General features: G+C 47.7%; 1 protein-coding gene across 3 annotated transcripts in view; it reads right to left on the bottom strand.

Moving 5' to 3' along the window:
- Window positions 1–3,136, bottom strand: part of TIAM2 (TIAM Rac1 associated GEF 2) — a 267,112-nt gene extending 263,976 nt beyond the window's left edge. Inside the window, exons 1-2 of one of the 3 annotated variants that reach the window (XM_063666743.1) lie at window positions 2,913–3,113; window positions 2,178–2,257 (exon numbers count right to left, since the gene is read on the bottom strand). The gene's annotated coding sequence lies outside the window, so the exon portion shown is untranslated. Of the gene's footprint in view, window positions 1–2,177; window positions 2,258–2,912 lie in introns of all 3 variants that reach the window. The other 2 variants (XM_063666750.1, XM_063666740.1) reach the window with 2 other exon arrangements.
- Between the last annotated feature and the right edge of the window lie 12,628 nt (window positions 3,137–15,764).

Here is a 15,764-nt window from a genome sequence, read left to right as displayed (position 1 = left end):
ATACTGATCTCATTAGAGATCCTAAATAAATCAGACTCAAACCCTTCTTACTTTCTTAGTTTAATTCTGTGACATCTCACTTTAGGGTGACTTAAATTCTTATATACAAAACGGCACTTTAATGCAATTTATTAGCACATGTTTACGTGAGCCAAGCTCTTTAGGGCCTTACTTGCAAGTTTCTTGCCCCCTTATCTCTCTTAGCAAATCACAATTAGACACGTAAACCTGAGTGGCTTGAAAAGTCATCAGCTGACAAAGCACCACATGTTGACACAAATCCCTGATGCCCACCCATGAATTCACACTCGCAGATTCCTCCCTGTAATCAAGGAGAAGACATCTGTCTAAGCATCATTTGAACATCCCAGACATAAGATAGAGCAAACTGAAGCATATTTCTGTATACTGACTTATACAAAAAAATCTGCCCCCAAACTCTTACTTCTTTCTAGAGTTCATGAGAAGTAATCTTTTCTGGCCGGACACGGTGGCTCATGCCTACAATCCCAGCGCTTTGGGAGGCCGAGGAGGGTGGATTACTTGAGCTCAGGTATTGGAGACCAGCCTGGGCAACATGGCGAAACCCCGTTTCTACAAAATTTTTTTAATTAGCCAGGTGTGGTGGCACGCATCTGTAGTCCAGCTACTTGGAAGGCTGAGAAAGGAAGATCAATTGAGCTGGGAAGGCTGAGGCTGCGGTGAGCTGAGATCGAATCACTGCACTCCAGCCTGGGCGACAAAGGGAGATCCTGTCTCAAAAAAAAAAAAAAATCCCTTCTTCCTTCATTCATTCACAGAAGCTAGGAACCTTAACTGAGCTCCTATTACGTCAGTTGAAGTGATGGATGCTAAGTACAGTAGTGGGGATAGGCTTAGGGTCACTACTAACCCATACTGTATTTTTGGTTAAATTGCCAAATGTATCCTCTCCAATGGAGAGGAGTGCACTAGAGGCTTGGCAAGTGGAGTGTGAATCGGATTTCAGCCTCCAATTGCCTGTTGGACAAGATGACCTTGTGTAGTGAACAGCCTGAACAACTGTGCAAGGTGGCACTGCCAGAGGTATATACAAAAATGTGTTCTAGTAGAAGCACTGACTACTGGAGGAGGAGGAGCTTAACTCCGCCTAGGATAAGGAAGAAAAGCTTCCTAGAGAAGGTATTTGACTGACACGTTAAGAATGTGTGGGTAATTGACAGATGGGCAAGAGGAGTAAGAACAGTGTAAGCAGAATTTCATTCATTCCAAACAATGGTCTGGAAATAACAACTTCTGAGTAGCTTGATGTGTCTAGAGCAGGCAGTGTGCAAGCGGGGGAGAGCCAGGAGGCCTGGGGAAAGTCAGTAGATGGAACTGGAAAGGCAGGCAGGTGCCACATTATGAAGCATCTTAGTATGGTATGTGAAGGTGTTGAAAGCTGATTCTGAGGTCATTAGGGGCGTGTTTTGACACTGTAAATAATAAACTCTTCTTCAGTTATATCTTGCCATGTTCTTTTACATTTACCCAATACAAAAACCTCTGACACCCTAAAGCAACAAGTTTTATTTTCCTATAAAGTGAGCAGGTAAAATCCGGTGGAACAAAAGTTTGCTTACAAAACTGCACCAATCATGATACTACATTTTTAAAACATAACAATCTTAAGAACATCAGGAAATACTTCTACAAGTGTATACACACAAGTTCTACTGGTTAAGCCCAAATTATAAAACCATGGACACTTTTTTCTCCAGAGCCTGGGACTGAAACATTTATAGCATATGATCTGCACCTGTACGAAACTTGGTGCGATTTTAGAGACACTCTGGCTTAAATCTATTGGAAAGAGAACTGGAGATAGCCGGTGTTGTCTGTTAAAATAAGGTCGTCAGTATCATTTGGGGAGCAAAAGGCAGAATTTGTGAATAACCATGAGAAGAGAATCCCAGGCCCTTCATCGCATAGTCAATAAAGGTCTCACCATTACCCAAGGAGGCTGAGGAGTGTCACCAAGTGGCCTCTTGCCTGAATTCTGCAGAGAAAAGCAGGAAAACCTCCCCCTGAATGAAATTATCTTTGGAATCAAGCAGCCTTCTCCCTCTTTAAATAAAGTTAACCTATTTGTCTATTTAAAAAAAAGGCATGCAAGCTCATCAATATTAAATTTCACCGCTCCTTAAAGATAGAAATACCTCGTGCAATGTTACTCCCGGACATTTCCAGCGGCTGTCAGCAACGAATGGCTGGAAGAATGGACTATTTTCTTTCTGAACTGTTTTTGGTAAATAGGATCCATTAGGGGCAGGCACAACGTGTCGGCTTTCACAGAAACTTGGCACCTCAGCCCCCACTAGGAGCCGCGCCCGTCCAGGATGGCTCCCGCGCTCGGAAAGGCCAGAGGGGCTGAGCAGGGACCGCACGGTCTACACTCGCCGAGCCGACCGCCTGGGGTCCTGCTTCGCCGCAGCGCCTTTCCGAGGCTCCGAGGTCGCCGGGCGGGCGTGGGCGCAGCGGGCGCTCCCCTCCGGGCACCCACGGCTCGGCTTTGGGCGAGAACCTCGGTATCTGGAGGCCGGGGCGCCGCCTCCTCCCATCCGGGATGGGACCGGGGCTGAAAGTGGGTCCTGGCGTGTCGCGCAGCGCCAGGGGACCAGCGGACCTGGTTTCAGAGCCTTCTGGAAAGTGCTTCGTCCCCCGTGCCAGGCTGTGCCCGGACGCTGCCGCCCTCCGGGAGAGGGTGCCAGGCCGCGCCCCGCAGCCGCGACCTTCCGCGGGACTCCCAGGAAAGCGGGGGCAGAATGGGGCGGCCAACAAAGGGGAAGGGAGGGGACCGCCGGCCGCGCGCCGCCCCGCCCGCAGGGGACCCGGAGCCGCCGCCGACCAGCGCCCTCCTCGCCCTCCTGCGCCCTCACCCGGGCGCCCCTTACCTCGGGTCGCGCGCCGGGCTCCGTGGGGCCGGTCGCGCGCCGCCCTCCGCTACCCTCGGCGCGTGGCCCTCGCGGGAACGCCGGGAGGAGTTGGAGAAGTTTTGGGGGTCACTTTGTTCTCCACTTGGACGCGCGCTGTGCGCCTGCGGCGGCCGCGGCCACGGTTACGGTTACTGCAGCCCCAGCCCCGCGCGCAGCGCCTGCGAGGACCGAGCCGCGACCGCACCTCCCGCCCCGCCCCGGACACGCCCCAGCCCCGCCCAGCGTCAGGCCCAGGACCCCCGCCCCAGCTCCCGACTGGTCCCGGACCGTGTCCCTCGCGCCTTCTTTGGAACAACACAAATAATGAAAACAACAATTCAAGAAACATCGAGCACGCGCTCACTGTGAGCTGGGGGCTCTGCCCGCTACCGGGGATGCGATGCGCCAATGTGACCCCGTCCCTTCCCCAAAGAGACCCCAAAGACGGCTCTTCCCGGGTCCCACCGAGGAAGGGCAGGCAAAGCTGAGGTCAGCGGCCGCAGAGACTTCCCATCTCCTTCCCCTTCTCAGAGGAGATGGCTTCGCAGCGGAGATGGCAATCGAGTCGGCACTCCAAGACCCAGTAGAATTGGGACTTTCCAGGTGGAGAAGCTGCGATTTTTTTTATTATTATTATTTTTTCAGACTGAGTTTCGCTCTTGTTGCCCAGGCTGGAGTGCAATGGCATGATCTCGGCTCACCGCAACCTCCGCCTCCCGGGTTGAAGCGATTCTCCTGCCTCAGCCTCCCGAGTAGCTGGGACTACAGGCACGCGCCACCACGCCCGGCTAATTTTGTATTTTTAGTAGAGATGGGGGTTTCATCATGTTGGTCAGGCTGGTCTCGAACTCCCGACCTCAGGTGAGCCACCCGCCTCGGCCTCCCAAAGTGCTGGGATTACAGGCTTGAGCCACGGCACCGGGCCAAAGCTGCGATTTTTATTAGAAAAGACTGAGTGGCCCAGTGGGCCCGGATGCTGGGAAGGGCGAGGGAGCTAAGGAGACCCAGGAATGAAAGCTGCCTGGAATCACTCTCCTTGCCTTGAAAAAGGCTCCACCCTGGAGAGGAGAGGGAAGGGAAGGTAGATGCAGGCCATGTGTTAGGGGGGTCCTCCGAGAAGCAGCGCCCACTCAGGACTAGATGCGGAGGGTTTTCTTGGGGGAAATGGCCGTGGAACTAAATGAGGAGGGAGCTGTGAGAGCTGGAGAGGGCCGGGCATTCTGCAAATCAGAGCCCAAGTGAAGGAGGGAGGGAAGCACCCATCCCGGCCTCCCTGCAGTCTAAGAAAAGCTCAGCAAGATCATCCATCCGTGAGGCCTTCAGCCAAAATTATGCATCATGGGGATCCCGATTCTCCCCGGAACCTGCCTGCCTTCGTGTCCATGCCGCCACCAGTGGTTGGCTGGGAGCCGCCAGATGGGAAGGGTGGCGTTGGGCACAATCCCAGTGCTGGAGTTCAGGGCACAGCAGCCAGGGCCCTGGTCAGTTAGGTGCAGTGCGTGAATACGACCCAGTCTCCATAACGGGAGATTAGTGGAGAACTGTGAGTCAAAAAGACAAATGGAATCAGCTTTCTCACAACACACCCACAGTTTCAAAATGAAGCCTCCAGGCTTTGCGGGGATCGGACAGACCTGCTCTCCACCCTCAACCACCACAGGCTCTGTACACACTGAACTAGTCGTGACTGGCCCCTCCCACTCCGTAGGCTCTTCCCTGGTCTTGTCTGCATCTTTGCGCACTTGGCTCTGCCTAGGAAAATATCTTCCCACTCCACTCACCCTTCCATGCTCAATTCAAGCATCATCTCCAAAGACCTTTTCTTCCTTGACACTTATTTACTGTTTTGTGGGCGGCGGGGGAGGGGGGCGCGGTGCTTGTTTTGTTTTGAGATGGAGTCTGTCTCTGTCGCCCAGGCTGGAGTGCAGCGGCACGATCTCAGCTCACTCAACCTCCACCTCCCAGGTTCAAGTGATTCTCCTGCCTCAGCCTCCCAAGTAGCTGGGACTACAGGCATGCACCACCACACCCAGATAATTTCTGTACTGTTAGCAGACATGGAGTTTCACCTTGTTGGCCAGGCTAGTCTCGAACCCCTGACCTCTAGTGATCTGCCCACCTTAGCCTCCCAGAGTGTTGGGATTACGGGTGTGAGCCATGGCGCCCAGCCAACACTTATTTACTTCTTACTTCTGACTCACACCTACCACACTGAGACGGGGGGTGGGGGGGTGCTGGTATGCATTTATTTATTTTTCTTGCTTCTTTTATTGCATTTTTCACACTATTTTAAAATATTTTTCTGATTATAAAAGTAACATGTTTGTTGTACAAACTTGAAAAAATATATAGAACCCAGATGGCTGTAATTCCTCTCCTCTTGTAAGACACCATCTCCTGACAGCCAAGTAACCAGAGTCTGAGCTCCCATCCCACCCACGTGTGTACATATGGGTCCAACCAAGAGAGAGGCCACACAATGATTTCAACAGCGAAAGTTTAATACAAAGAATTATTAACTATAAGGGGACTTGGAGTAGTGGGGGATTGACTAGGTTAGTAAGAAAGACAAAAGAAAATGGGAAGAGCAGGCCAGGCGCAGTGGCTCATGCCTGTAATCCCAGCATTTTGGGAGGCCGAGGCGGGCAGATCACCTGAGGTCAGGAGTTAGACACCAGCCTAACCAACATGGAGAAACTCTGTCTCTACCAAAAATACAAAATTAGCTGGGGATAGTGGCATATGCCTGTAATCCCAGCTACTTGGGAGGCTGAGGCAGGAGAATCACTTGAACCTGGGAGGTGGAGGTTGCGGTGAGCCAAGGTCATGCCATTGCACTCCAATAGCGAAACTCCATCGCAAAAAAAAAAAAAAAAAAGAAAAGAAAAGAAAACAGAAACAGCAGATGGAAGGACTGAAGGAGCAGTCATTGCCCCAGGGCTGAGAGAGTACACCCAAGGGAAGCTTCTCCTTCTCCTGGGGTTGAGACCCAGACCCTGTTGGGGAGGGCACAGCTATGGTTCACTAAATGGCAGAGAGGTCACTGAGGTGTCATCCAGTGGAACTTGCTGGTAATCCAACCTTTAGAACTTGCTGGATATCTAACCTTTAGAGTATGAAGAAAGCTGTCCACAGGGAGGCGTCTCATGAAGGCTTTTCACTACAAACGCACCTACAAAAGCAGGGTTCTGGAAGAAACACGTGGCTGCTGGATGCTCCCAGAGAAGCCTCCCGAGCTGCAGGAGCCTGCAGAGCAGAAGCTTGGCAACCCGGAGGCAAAGCTCTGTCCTCCTGCAGTGTCCCTCCCATGTCCCATGTCCACTATGCTTAACAACAAGCCAGCTGGCAAAGGCAGTTGTTTAAAAGGTCTAGATCTGGCTGGGTGCAGTGGCTCACGCCTGTAATCCCAGCAATTCAGGAGGCCGAGGCGGGTGGATCACCTGAGGTCAGGAGTTCGAGACCAGCCTGGCCAACATGGCAAAACCGCATCTGTACTAAAAAAACAAAAATTAGCCAGGCATGGTGGTGCGTGTCTGTAATCCCAGCTACTCAGGATGCTGAGGCAGGAGAATCCCTTGAACCTGGGGGTAGACGTTGCAGTGAGCTGGGATCATACCACTGCACTCCAGCCTGGGCGACAGAGTGAGACTCTGTCTCAAAAAATAATAATAATAATACCAGCCTGGCCAACATGGTGAGACCTCATCTCTACTAAAAATACAAAAATTAGCCAGGTGTGCTGACGTGCACCTGTAATCCCAGCTACTCGGGGGGCTGAGGCAAGAGAATTGCTTGAACCCAGGAGAGAGAGGCTGCACTGAGCCGACATCATGCCACTGCACTCCACTCTGGGCAACAGAATGAGACTCTATCTCGAATAATAATAATAATAATAAATAAAGCCGAGATTCATTTTTCCAGAGAAGGTAAAAAGGATGAACCTGGGGCTAAGAGGCCATGATCCACTAACCAGCATATTCTACAGGCTCAGAAAGTCCAGGCATTGTCCAGTTTCCCCTCCCAAACTCTTCCAGCACATTCCAGATGAATACTAACATTGCTACACGTCTCTCCCTGCTGGCACGTGTCCCTCAGCCGGCAGTTTTGTTCCTGTCCATGACTCCCTTGGCTGCTTGTCTCTGCATTCCTCCCCCAAGGGCTTCGCCTCACCTGGAGGCACAGGGTGCCTCCTCTCCTAGTTTCGACAGATACGACCAAGAGGTGAGAGTCAACAAAACTTGACAGAAGGCTAAGGAACCAGAAGGGAATTACAGAAGAATCTACCCCCAAAGACAAATTCAAATTTCTTCCCCTTGCAAAGACAAAAAGAGCAGCATGTTTAAAAAGGCAGCCCCACTTTCCTCAACATCCACTCACTTGATAACCACCAAGCCTTCAAAACTACTCAGCTACAGTATCCTATTATGTCCTAAAAATTTAATAATAATAGGCCGGGTGCGGTGGCTCATGCCTGTAATCCCAGCACTTTGGGAGGCCAAGGCGGGTGGATCACGAAGTCAGGAGTTGGAGACCAGCCTGGCCAAGATGGTGAAACCCTGTTTCTACTAAAAATACCAAAAATTAGCCAGGTGTGGTGGCGCGTGCCTGTAATCCCAGCTACTTTGGAGGCTGAGGCAGGAGAATCACTTGAACCCAGGAGATGGAGGTTGCAGTGAGCCGAGATCATGCCACTGCACTTCAGCCTGGGCAACAGAGTAAGACTCCGTCTTAAAAAAAAATTTTATTAATAATAATATTAGCTGTAATCTCACTATCAAGAGTTAAACATTTTGTCATATTCTCTTGCAGAGTCTTCAGACTCGGATTACCCAGATCTAAACTCTGTAAGGGAAGGGATCATGCCCAACTCATCTTTCTATCCCTGGTCACTTAGTATATTTCCTGACATATATGGAAGGTGCCTATCAGTGTTTGGGGCATTGAATTGGTTTCCAAAAGTTTCCCAGGACCAGAAGGTATTCCAGTACTTGTCTCTTAGTTTCAACAGACAAGTTATCCTTCCTCTGAGTTCTGCCTCAAAGAGAGGTTCCTTAACACACCACTGTCACTTTTGGACAATTCTTTGAAGCAATATTAACTCTTGTTCACAACACCTGAAGGAAGAGTCTTGCTGCCATGTAAACTCTCTGCCTCAGCCTGGGCACCACCGGCTACAGAAAGGACCTTCACCACATCCACACAATGGCAATACCAGCAAAAAATTATGGCATTCAATGCCTGTCTCTAAGGAGCTCAAATACTGTCTTGTTTCTGTTTTTTTGAGACGGAGTTTCACTCTTGTTGCCCAGGCTGGAGTGCAACAGTGCGATCTCCACTCACTGTGAACTTCGTCTCACGAGTTCAAGCGATTCTCCTGCTTCAGCCTCCCCAGTAGCTGGGATTACAGGTGTGCACCGCCACAACCGGCTAATTTTTTTGTATTTTTAGTAGAGACGGGGTTTCACCATGTTGACCAAGCTGGTCTCAAACTCCTGACCTCAGGTGATCTACCTGACTCGGCCTCCCAAAGTGCTGGGATTACGTGTGTGAGCCACCGTGCCTGGCCCCTGTCAAATACAGTCTTACGGCCTGTTTATAGAAGAGAACTAGGATCCAGCAATGGTTACTTCTACTAACTGTATTTCTACTGCTTAATACCCCATCATGGTAACAGGCTAATACACAGTCTGCCTCTCCCACGCCTCGAGATCTAGCCAAGGGGCAAAGACTGCACAGGCTCAAGTCCAGCTGTCTCTCCAGCAGAGGCAGGCAGTTCTGCCAGTGGGTCAGGCTACTTTTGTAGTTGAAATTCCTAGAGGACAGCCTCTTCGAGGAAGGCTGCAGTTCTCCCTCCTGAAGATCATTTGGCCCGATACAAATGAGCCTCTCAGCTGGCACTCAGGAGCCCCCTTGATTCACCTCACCGCATTTTTCAAATCCCTGAAAGAAAGAGGTAGGTGTGACTGGAATTCCAAAAAGCTGCTTTTAGCCCAAAATTCAATCCACCCTCCATTGCCTTCAAACCATTTGCATGTGCATATGGTGTGTAGTTGAAGGAACAGGCATGTGGATGCACACAAGTGTTTTCTTTCTTTCTCTTGGATTTATTTTACCAGCTGTCCTTCCCACTAACAAATTACTAGAGTCTAATGTATGTATCTTTGAAGGAATACTAAAAAATGCAAGGCTACCTGGTAGGATTACTACACCATGATAAAAGATCTATATTTTGTTTAGACGATTGCTCAAGATTCCTGATCTAAAAACCTTGGATGGGACTACAGAGACTCCTGGCCAGGACCAGTATTGTCACTATCCCATTCCTGAGCTGGAAAGCAACTCCAGGCATCTCTGAAGAAGAGACAGTGGTCCTCAGTGCTTCCTAGGAAGCGTGCCATTCTTAAACTTGCGAGGGAGTTTTGGGTGCAGCAGCCCAAGCTGCTCATGCACTAGCCTGGCTCTTGTGTACCCCATATGCAGATATCCTACAGGACATAGCAAAAGACTTTTCACCTTGGCCTTTACCCTCAAAACATAAATCCTTTTAAAAAGTTACCTGTGATAGAAAGGGAACATCACACACCAGGGCCTGTCGTGGGGTGGGGGGAGTTGGGAGGGATAGCATTAGGAGATATACGTAATGTAAATGACGAGTTAATGGGTGCAGCGCACCAACATGGCACATATATACATATGTAACAAACCTGAATGTTGTGCACATGTACCCTAGAACTTAAAGTATAATAAAAAATATATAAATAAATAAATAATCTCCCTCCAAAAAAAAAAAAGTTACCTGTGATATTGGTTGTTTTAAGTTGATAAAAACTGATGTTAAGTTTGCTTCGTTTTTCATAATTTATAAAGTTAGTAATATAGTTAGGATCTGTGTCCCCACCCAAATCTCATGTTAAATTGTGATCCCCAATGTTGGAGGTAGAGCCTGGTGAGAGATGATTGGATCATGGGGCAGAGTTCTCATGAATGGTTTAGTACCATCCCCCATTAGTACCGTATAGTGAGTGAGTTCTCACAAGATCTGGTTGTTTAAAAGCATGTGGCACCTTTCCCCCGTATCCCTCTTTCTCCTGCTCCGACCACTTAAGACTTGCCTGCTTCCCGTTCGCCTTCTGCCATGATTGTAAGTTCCCTGAGGCCTCCCCAGAAGCCAAGCAGAAGCCGCCAGAACCACGTACAGCCTGCAGAACCATGAGCCAATTAAACCTCTTTTCTTTATAAAGTACCCAGTCTCAGGTATTTCTGTATAGCAGTGTGAGGACTAAGCCAGTTAACTTGATAAACATATCTGAAAACACAAAAGTCAATACTTTCTAAATCAAAATGAAGTACCTATTATGCTATATACCTTAAAGATATTACCTCTAGGCCAGGTGCGGTGGCTCACTCCTATAATCCGAGCACTTTGGGAGGCCGAGGAGGGCGGATCACCTGAGGTCGGGAGTTTGAGACCAGCCTGACCAACATGGAGGAACTCCGTCTCTACTAAAAATACAAAATTAGCCGGGCGTGGTGGCAGGCACCTGTAATCCCACCTACTCGGGAGGCTGAGGCAGGAGAATCGCTTGAACCTGAGAGGCAGAGGTTGCAGTGAGCCTAGATCGCGCCATTGCACTCCAGCCTGGGTGACAGGAGAAAAACTCTGTCTCAAAAAAAAAAAAAAAAAGATATTACCTCTGTTCACCAAGTTATATCGTTGGTATTTATTTTCACGGGAGCCCTCTGTATAGGAAATGTGTTTGCTGAACCCATAAACTTACTGTGAAATGCAAAACTTACACCATATGAGCACACCTTTTCTCTCAAATTTCCCTTTATGATGCTAAGTTCTGGTTTTCCAATTCCTTCACCCATTAAACTTGTTCTTGGACTTCGTGGAAGCTTTCTCCCATTGGACTTGTCCTGAATTCCTTTGACTTCCTTCCAAGCCTCCACACTTCTACTCAGTTATTTCTTTTTCTTTTTTCTTTTTTTTCTGACATGGAGTCTCGCTCTGTTGCCCAGGCTGGAGTTCAGTGGCATGATCTCGGCTCACTGCAACCCCTGCCTCCTGGGTTCAAGCAATTCTCCTGCCTCAGTCTCCTGAGTAGCTGGGATTACAGGCATGCGCCACCACACCCAGCTAATTTTTCGTATTTTTAGTAGAGAAGGGGTTTCACCATGTTGGGCAGGCTGGTCTCAAACTTGACCTCATGATCCACCAACCTCGGCCTCCCAAAGTGCTGGGATTACAGGCATGAGCCGCCGCGCCCAGCCAACTCAGTCATTTCCACTCTGCCCTCAGCAGCACAGTCTTCCTAACTTTCTGTTCTATAAATGCTTCTTATTATCATGGAAAGTATTGGAGTCTGGAGTTTGGACCCCAATACTTTCGGTGGTCACATTTCTAAGTGTGTAGGAAGGGAAGAAAAACAGTCAATACTTCTGCTTGCAGACAAAGATAACTTTGGCCACATTTGAAGTTAAGGGTTGGCATACAGCCACCTGGATTACAGACAGGATCTTTTGAAGGGAAGTAATTTTTGAAATTAAACTACCTAGACAATGGACTTCAGCCAGCTTTTACCTACTTGTAAAAGAGCTATGAGGTCTGTTTAGGTGTAGTGTTGTGTGGTTGAATTGGGACACACGAACCACCATGTACTTCCTCAAAAAGTGTTATGATTTGGCAATGATATAGAATTTGGGGGTTTTCATTTCAAAGCTGGGGTATTAAATGAGCTAAACCTGAACTTGAGCTCGTATTTATATAAAGTCCAATTTCTTCTGGGTTTAATATATCTTGGAAGAAAAATAAAGTCTCAGGATATCATGTAGCAATTATAGTAAATATTCATCAAATGTATCATATATAGCTATTATGTGAAATAATATTTGCATGTCAATACATATAGACTTACGTGGTTCTCTTAATAGCCTTATACTATTTCTTTTTTTTTTTTTTTCTTTGAGACTGAATCACATTCTATTGCCCAGGCTGGAGTGCAGTGGCATGATCTCGACTCACTGCAACCTCTGACTCCCGGGTTCAAGCGATTCTTGTGCCTCAGCCTCCCAAATAGATGGGACTACAGGCAAGAGCCACCACACGTGGCTAACTTTTGTATTTTCAGTAGAGACGGGGTTTCACCATGTTGGCCAGGATGGTCTTGAACTCTTGACCTCAGGTGATCCACCCACCTCAGCCTCCCAAAGTGCTGGGATTACAGGTGTGAGCCACCACGCCCGGCCTCATTTTTTTCTTAAAGTAATTTTACAAACTTTAGTGAAAAAATGGAAAAATGGCATCATGCAGAAAACAAAAATCTGCTTTTTAAATTTTGTCTTGCCAGATAGTATAAATACTTTTGAATTAATGGATATATGAATTAATGAATCGTTATTGTCTTCAGTTTGAGTAGCAATACCTTAAACTTGCAGCTGTTGTTTGCTTTTTACCAAACTTTCTAATTATAAGCTTTAAAGAGGTCACACATTCTAAAATCCAAATTCAAGCTTTTAAATTAGATATAGTTTTCTATAGGACTGGCTCAAAGGTTAGATTTGTATCATAACACTGTAAAGCACAGTGTTCCATAAAAAATAATTTAAAATCGCTCGACATTAAAACGTACTCCTCAGTGGGGCATGGTGGCTCACTCTTGTAATCCCAGCACTTTCGGAGGCCGAGGCGGGCGGATCACCTGAGGTAGGGAGTTCAAAGCCAACCTGACCAACATGGAGAAACCCTGTCTCTACTAAAAATACAAAATTAGCTGAGTGTGGTGGTGCAAGCTTGTAATCCCAGCTACTCGGGAGGCTGAGGCAGGAGAATGGCTTGAACCCGGGAGGTGGAGGTTGCGGTGAGCCGAGATCACACCATTGCACTCCAGCCTGGGCAACAAAAGTGAAACTCTGTCTCAAACAAAAATAAAAAACAAAATAAATAAAATGTACTCCTCTAGATTATTATAAAACTCCCATTAACACCTGCAGTGGCTTCCCTACTCTTTCCATATTTTGTAAGTCTTTCATGTCATTTAGGATGAGACTCTCAGCAAACACCTTTCATTTATGGAATTCCCCAGCAAAAACAGACAGCCTGTTTTAAAGCAGCAGCCCTGAGAAGGAGAGGCTAAACAGACACTCAGTGCAGAGAGCTCCTTTCCTCCCTTCCTCTCACCTCAGGCTGTCTTTTTCCATCATCTGCAAATGCACACTCCTAGCAATGCCATAATAGGATGCAAAAAGCAATTTAGGATTTGGTTAAAGAGCTTAACCCAGTCTATTGTACATTTTAGAAAATTTATTTGTTAAACTACAATTTTCTTTTTTCTTTTCTTCTTTTTTTTTTTTTTTTTTGAGATGGAGTCTCGCTCTGTCACCCAGGCTGAGTGCAGTGGCACGATCTCAGCTCACTCCCACCTCCGCCTCTCGGGTTCAAGTGGATTCTCCTGCCTCAGCCTCCTGAGCAGCTGGGACTACAGGTGCCTGCCACCATGCCTGGCTAATTTCTGTATTTTTTAGTAGAGATGGGGTTTCACCATATTGGCCAGGCTAGTCTTGAACTCCTGACCTCATGATCCATCCGCCTCGGCCTCCCAAAGTGATGGGATTACAGGCATGAGCCACCACACCTGGCCTAAACTACAATTTTCTATGACAAGAAAGGATATTATTGGCCGGGCGCGGTGGCTCACATCTGTAATCCCAGCACTTTGGGAGGCCGAGGCAGGTGGATCACTTGAAGTCAGGAGTTCGAGACCAGCCTGACCAACATGGTGAAATCCTGTCTCTACTAAAAATACAAAAATTAGCCAGGCGTGGTGGCACACGCCTGTGATCCCAGCTACTCCAGAGGCTGAGGCACGAGAATCCGCTTGAACCCTGGAGGTGGAGGTTGTGGTGAGCCGAAATCACACCACTGCACTCCAGCCTGGGTGACAGACGGAGACCCTGTCTCAATAAATAAATAAATAAAAATAAATCCATCCCGGCTGGGCATGATGACTCACACCTGTAATCCCAACACTGTGAGAAGCCAAGGCAGGAGGATCCCTTGAGCCCAGGAGGTTGCGGCTGCAGTGAGCTATGATGGCACCGCTGCACTTCAGCCTGTGTGACAGAGCAAGACCCCATCTCAATAAAAACAAAAAATTAATCCCCTTTTTTGCTGGCCAGATGGCTATCATCCCATATGTGATCACACTAAGAAATGTTTACAAAGCTCTGACCACCACACATGGCAAGAACAGTGAAAGTCAGCATAATGAAAGGCGAAGCCTCCATGTGCACACATGAGCACACACAGCACAGCACAGTTAGCCCCAACTGGAGTCACAAGGTCTGGTTTAAATGTTGCTTTTACTTTTTTCCTTAATTTTTAAAACTTGATATGTAATAGATGCACATGTGATAATTTAATACATTCATATAATTTGTAAAGATCAAATCAGTGTACTTGGGAATATCCATCACCCTTTTTTTTTTTTTTTTTTTGAGACGGTGTCTTGCTCTGTCGCCCAGGCTGGAGTGCAGTGGTGCAATCTCGGCTCACTGCAAGCTCCGCCTCCTGAGTTCACGCCATTCTCCTGCCTCAGCCTCCCGAGTAGCTGGGACTACGGGCACCTGCCACCACGCCTGGCTAATTTTTTTTATTTTTAGTAGAGATGGGGTTTCACCGTGTTAGCCAGGATGGTCTCGATATCCTGACCTCGTGATCCGCCCGCCTCGGCCTCCTAAAGTGCTGGGATTGCAGGCGTGAACCACCGGGCCTGGCCCCCGACATCTTTTCTTTATGCTAGAAACAGTCAAATTATTTTCTTCCAGTAATTCTGAAATATGCAGTAGATTATTGTAAACTATAGCCACCCGAATGATCTATCAAATACTAGGTCTCATTTCGTCCATCAAACTGTGTATTTACTCCCGTTCATCATCTTCTCTTCTCTGGCTTCACTTCTTATACTAGCTTCGTGACCTCAGGAAATGGCTTAACTCTCAGTGCCTCAGTTTCCCCATGTGTGAAATGGGGATAAAACATATGGGAATGAAATGAGCTAATATTTGTAAAGCACACAATAAGTACGATCTGTTATGTAAGATAAAAACAATTTGCTAGGCATGGTGGCTCCAGTCAGGTGCGGTGGCTCATGCCTGTAATCCCAGCACTTTGGGAGGCCAAGGCAGGTGAATCACCTGAGGTCAGGAGTTCAAGACCATCTTGGCCAACATGGTGAAACCCCGTCTCTACTAAAATTACAAAAATTAGCAAGACATTGTGGCAGGTGCCTGTAATCCCGGCTACTCGGGAGGCTGAGACAAGAGAATGGCTTTAACCCTGGAGGTGGAGGTCGCAGTGAGCCAAAATCCCACCACTGCACTCCAGCCTGGATGACGAGAGCGAAACTCCATCTCAATAAAAATAAAAATAAAAACAGTTAAAGAGTTTCTGTCATCCTGATTCTTTATTTCACTTTGGCATTTTTTTTATAGAGATGGGGTCATGCTATATCACTTCTGGTCTCAAGTGATCCTTCCACCTCAGCCTCCCAACATGCTGGGATTCTAGGTGTGAACCACTGCACCCAGCCTACTTTAGCATAGTTTCTTTTTTTCTTTTCTTTTCTTTTTTTTTTTTTAAAGACAGAGTCTCACTCTGTCACCAGGCTGGAGTGCAGTGGTGTGATCTCAGCTCACTGCAACCGCCGCTTCCCAGGTTCAAGCAATTCTCCTGCCTCAGCCTCCTGAGTAGCTGGGACTACAGGCATGCACCACCACGCCCCACTAATTTTTTTTTTGTAATTTTAGTAGAGATGGGTTTCACCATGTTGG

The sequence above is a fragment of the Pongo pygmaeus genome, chromosome 5 (genome assembly GCF_028885625.2).
Source record: "Pongo pygmaeus isolate AG05252 chromosome 5, NHGRI_mPonPyg2-v2.0_pri, whole genome shotgun sequence".
In the NCBI taxonomy this organism is placed as follows: domain Eukaryota; kingdom Metazoa; phylum Chordata; class Mammalia; order Primates; family Hominidae; genus Pongo; species Pongo pygmaeus.
Note: the sequence above shows the minus strand (reverse complement) of the source record. Positions and strands in the feature narration are given on the sequence as shown.